The sequence below is a fragment of the Aythya ferina genome (assembly GCF_964211825.1).
Source record: "Aythya ferina genome assembly, chromosome: 20".
NCBI lineage: Eukaryota > Metazoa > Chordata > Aves > Anseriformes > Anatidae > Aythya > Aythya ferina.
The window spans coordinates 10092713-10098204 of NC_140318.1; the positions used below are offsets into that span (position 1 = coordinate 10092713).

Consider the following 5492-nt stretch of genomic DNA (forward strand, 5'->3'; position numbering starts at 1 on the left):
ATTCGTGCTAGCATTGGCATTGAACAATTTCGGGCAACCATGCAATCAGTGCAGGTAAGAGGAGATGCCAAGGACCCAAAAGAAAAGATACAGTGGCAGCACGGGAGATTGTTACAGTCTGCATTAGTCGCTTGGTTGGGATCGTTTCAAAGGTGTGCTCCTACAGCTCTGCAAGGGAAGTCACTGCCCAGAAAACAAAGAATTTGGATGAGACCCCTTACTTCTGAACCAGGAGAGCTGCCAGCAAGACAGTCGGCATTTCAAGAGCAGCATAATAATAATTTCATCTTCTTTTCTTAAAATAATACAGCAGGTAGGGATAAATAAAAGAAACCCAACAGTCAGACACGCATCAGCTATAGCATGAGGGAAGATCTGAGCAGGATGGTAACATCATTTCATTCCTGTTGGTTAAGTTAGTACCTTCACATTGACATAAACCACTCCCTCAAAATAAACTGTGATAAATAAAGCCAATCAACATAACAAAGGAAACAACAACGTGGACGTTTCATGCAGGGAAAATATTCCTTAACCTCTCTCCTGTGCAGCCCCTCAAGTGTGGAAGCAAAGGCCCTCTGGATGACTTTGGTCTTGCTGCCTCCTTGAGACATGACTCTCACCTACACTAAAGCAGCTTTGCTTAGACAAGTTGTGACACTTGTCCTAGATGGGAAACCCCCTCCCAAGGTGATGTGTTCCCTTGTGGTGCCACCCCTCCTGGGGAAAGGAAGACAATTTTGCACCTACCAGAGACAGGCCTTGCTTCCAGGGGCCTCCAGCACCAGCAGGGGCCGTTCAGCAGCCGTGGAGGTGCAGGACTTGGCCCAAACGAAGGAGGTTCCTCAAGGTCGGGATTCCCGAAACAGCTCCAGGAACAGACCAGATGGTAATTAATTGCTCAATGATTCAGTGATTACTCAGTTTTTGCTCCATCCACATCTCAATACTTCACTGTTTGGCAAAATAACAGCCTGACTTTGTCTTGACTTTGGTGCAGCACAGCAGAAGAAACACTGAAGTCTGAGGTGGCTGCGTTATGTTTAAGATGGAAGAAGAAATGTTGCTGTTAAAGGAGTGTTTGTGTGCATGTGTCCCTGTAAACATCTAAACACTGAAGCTCTGCTCCAATCCCACCCAGCACCGCATCCAACCCTCGCTATACCTAAAGGTGCTGCATACAGACATGAAACCATTTCCAGCTGTTTTGCACATTTGCAATTACTGCTGGCAAAAGGGTTCAGGCAGAGCTGGAAATGCAGCATCCATATTGTGCACAGCCCAGGGCACAGCAGAGCCCAGCTTGCTCCAGCACGGGCACTTCTGCCTGTCACGAGGCCGTGCAAGGGAGCAGCAGAGACTGCTGAGGGACTGATCCTGCACAGAGTGAGGCCAAAGAGCACAGAGAGAAGCAGGTAGAAACGTATGGGGAAGATGACTCAGAAAGCTCAGCTGGAGGATGATAAGGGATGCATTTAGCCTTTCCCTCTGGGTGGGTGGAAGGAAACTACTTGTGATGGTTATGGCAGAAGGAGTGAGAAACTGAAAGGGAGGTGAGGAAAAGAGGAGAGCTGGGCTTTGCTATGTTGTGTTATGGTGTGTGTTTTTGTTTGCAGTGCTTTCCATAGCTCTCTACTGGCCTAAAGTGTGTATCTGCATCTTTACTGATGACAAGAAGTGGCTCTGGGCAGCACGGGGAGATTCACACAGCAGCTGCACACACATTCAGGGCTGTCAGCAGCTCCTGACCACGGCAAGGATGTACCAAGATAGGAGCCATCAGCTTCAGCTGGGGCATCACACGAAGAAGCAGGCAACAAAGAGCCAGTAGATTAGATCCCTTAGCAAGGATAACAAATTCCACATTTGCAAATAAAATAGCCCAGGGCACGGGAAAGGAATGGATGCAGTGTGTGCACGCAGTAGGAGGGCGTTACGTGTTCTGCTCTCTCTGCCCATGCCCCACTTCCAAGCTGCCTTTCAGGGAGGGAGAAGAGCAGCCCCAGTGGTTCACAGTGAAACCAGACAGGCTGAGAGATTGGCCAGGGGCTTGGCATGGGCAGCAGCTGAATCTGTCACCATTCTGCAGGAAAGGGGCTGGATGCTACTGCAAACCTTCATCTGGACTGAGCCGACAGTGGCATGCCCGTGCAGAAGAGGTGAATGTCACAGGATGAGAACTGGTACAGAAATGTGCCATCATGTGCAGCCTGAGCAGGGCTGGTAGGGCAGCAGGTGGAGCATCTGGCCTAGTTCTGGCCATGGAGGGGACGTGGGCCCACTGGAGATGGTGCAGAGGGAGCACGAGGAGGGATGAGATGGTGCAGAAGCACAGACTGTGAGCAAAGGCTGAAAGAGGGAATGACTCACCCCAGAGAAGTAGAGACCTGGGGAGAGCCACAGCAACATGCTCCAGTTAGATAAAAGGCAGGACAGGACAAGAAGCAATGGAATTAAACTGCTACAGGGAAATTTAGGTTAGACAAAAAGAAAAAGCGCTTAACACTATGAATGGTGTTAAGACCAGGCTGCCAGGGAGGGCAGAGACACCCCAGCATGGATGGAGCAGCTCAGGCACTGTGTCAGGTGTGACTGGGGGGAGCAGAGCCTCTCCTGGCTCCAGGCAGGCTGGATGTCTCACCATCCTGCTTTGCTGCCTCCAATGCACTCCGGAGTCACATAACTCCACCATGGATCGGTATGGCTTGTTGGTACCATTTCATCACCTGTGTAACCAGCAGCTTCACAAACTTCACAATGATGGTGAAAGTTATGAGGGAAACTGAAGGGGAAGAACCACCAGCTTCTGCGTGGAAAATCAGCAGTTTCAGAAGAACTTACAATAGGGCAAAAAAGCTGATACTGCACAGTCGAGAAAATGTAACTTCGGCTGAAAGCCAATCCTCAAAGCTGGTAACCTGAAAACAGCCACTGGAGGCAAAATGACAATATATATGAAGAGGAAGAAAGTATTAGATACCAATCAATATGTAGCAATCACCAGAGAGAGTTATGAAGCAGAGATATTGCTAGAGGAAGGTGGGCAGAGCAGAATCCATCGCCGGCAAAGCCATGAGCAGTAACAAGTTGTTCTCTGTTAGAAACAAGAGAAGCATTAATGATGTTGCAGGTCTGTTTCATAGACCTAGAGAAGCATAAGAAGATTTTGGCCAGGAGAAACCTCAGGGTGTCTCCAGTCTGATTTTCTGCTCAGGGCAGGTGTTGGCATGACACCGCCTCGCTCAGGGTTCACCCAGTTGAATTTTGAAGAGCACAAGGATGGAGGAGCCGTGGCACTTCTAGATGTGGAGGTGCATTGCCAGTGACAAGGCGTGCACTTACCTCTCTGCTGCTTTTAGTAAGGAATGGAACGTAAGACACGAAGACGATGAACTACTCACTGGTCTACCAACAGCGGAGAGCATCACAGCTGACATCCGTGGGGTTTCTGAATCAGCAAACCCACAAGGTTTGCACCTGAGGGCCCTCAGGCAGTGCGCTGAGCTGAGCTCCCTCGTTCACTCGCTTCTGAAAAGCTCAAAGCCTGGGGATGTGCCGAGCTTGGCAGGAACCAACGTGGTGCTCAGCGGGTGAAGTGGGTGCCCTGGTTAACAATTGGTTGGTCCAGCGTGATGTTCAGATTGAAAAACAGAGAAGACATGCAGGATTCAATTAATATCGAACTCAAGGATTAAAAATACACTCCGTGTGGTCTAATGGAAAATGTCTTGTCAAATGAGCCTCGTCTCATCCTTTGAGAAAATTGTGAGTTTGTAGATAAAGGTTAGCATGTAGCCATTATTTGCTTAGCTTTTGGCAACGTGTTTGACTTAATATCATATGACATCCTAATTACAAATTTAGCTCTATACAATCTTGATAAAACCCTCATTAAATGGATGGAGAGCTGCAAACCCATCTCCAAACAAGGAGTCATCAGTGAACAGAGATGATATAGAGGGATTCTGCAGGATTTGGTCCCAGCCTGACACTAATCAATGTTTTCATCATTGATTGAGAAATGAGCACAAAACACAGCTGATGAATTATACAGCTGCTGGAAGCAGAAGGACTGGCAGTGAATAATTACACCAGCGAAGTTGTATAGAGCAACTGGGATCTTCTCTGCGCACGAACCCATTTTCACTTGGCAGTATTAAAATAGGCCAGCTTTCAAACGGCAACGAGGGAAACGTTTCATCCAAAAAAGCTATGATGCAAAAAAATCTAGACATCATTAGGGGAGGGAATTGCTTCTGCAGTACTCCAGCAACACGGCTCAGGCCCCAGGTAGAGAAACCAGAGGCAGAGAATGAGAAAAGCAGGACTGTGCTGCCTGTGCTTTTCTGCAGCACGAGAGGTGGCCAGAGAGGTGACAGTCCCAAAGGGAACAACTGAAGGCCCAAAGAGGGGACAGACAAAACCCTTGAGCTGCAGGCAGCAGCCACGTGGGCTCACTGCAAGCCCTGGGGCTGGGCTCAAGCCCACTGCCTTTCAGCAGCAATTCCTGGCGCAGTGCAGGGCCCGGCTGGGCTTGTCCCAGCAGCACACCGCAGGCCACTCGTCCCCATCCACTGGGTGCCCTCCCTAAGCATGACACTAAAACAAAGGCACTCTCCTAAGGGAATGACATTTGGCTGGCTGAGATTTTGCATCAGGCTTGGGTTACATTGTTGTTCCTCCCTCTCCTCCACGTTATTTTCTAATAACTAATGGTTTACACACTGATAACAGAGGGAAGCTGAGGCTGCTTCCCAGGGCGGATGAGGCGCTGGGGATGAGACACCCAGGGCTCACAGGAGGGTGTCTCCAAACAGCCAGGCTGCGAGTTGCCTGGCAAACACCACCAGAAAAGATGCATTTTGGGGGGACAGATTCTGGATCTGCAGCCCCAGAGGGACTTTTCCATTACCTGCTCCTGAATCAGCCCCTGCTGTGGCAGCCCAAGGCCCCGGTGACCCTCCTGGATAGGGCTGGGATCACGGCCAAGGTCTGACCCAGCGGGGCCACAGCCCTTCACAGCTGCTGGGGAAACGCTCGGCTCTGCCCGTATTTTTAGCTCTGCCTGCCACAGCGCTCGAGTTCACGGCATGACCTAGTTTGGCAAGGCAGAGCACTCACACGGCACCCACCCCGCTGGGTCCCACTCGGCCGTGTGTTGGGGAGCACATGGGTGGCCCCGAGAAGGGCTCCCCCGGGGCACCGCAGCCCCCGCACAGTGCTCTGCCTCCCTGCGCATCAGCGCACGCAGCCCAGGGCCAGATTTTGGGGAGGAGGGAGAGGGTCCCACAGGAGCCTGGGCCGTCTGCAGCAGGAACACGTGCAGGGTCCCCAGGTGGGAGCTGCTCTGCAGGGATTTGGCAGCCTTATTGCTGGGGCTCAGCGTTTCCCCCTTTACCTCGCCTTCTGTGCAACATCAGCAGCTCCCAGAGCAGCACGGCCACAGCCCGCGCTCAGGGCCCCAAGAAGAGCTGCCTTCACCCCCAGCTCAG

The 5492-nt window shown here is 51.0% G+C and overlaps 1 long non-coding RNA gene across 1 annotated transcript; it reads left to right on the forward strand.

The window, feature by feature from the left end:
- Nucleotides 1–777: 777 nt before the first annotated feature.
- On the forward strand, nucleotides 778–5021 carry LOC311421933. Its single transcript, XR_014685111.1, has 2 exons — nucleotides 778–1553; nucleotides 2090–5021. It is a non-coding gene; the product is annotated as an uncharacterized lncRNA (long non-coding RNA).
- Nucleotides 5022–5492: the final 471 nt, after the last annotated feature.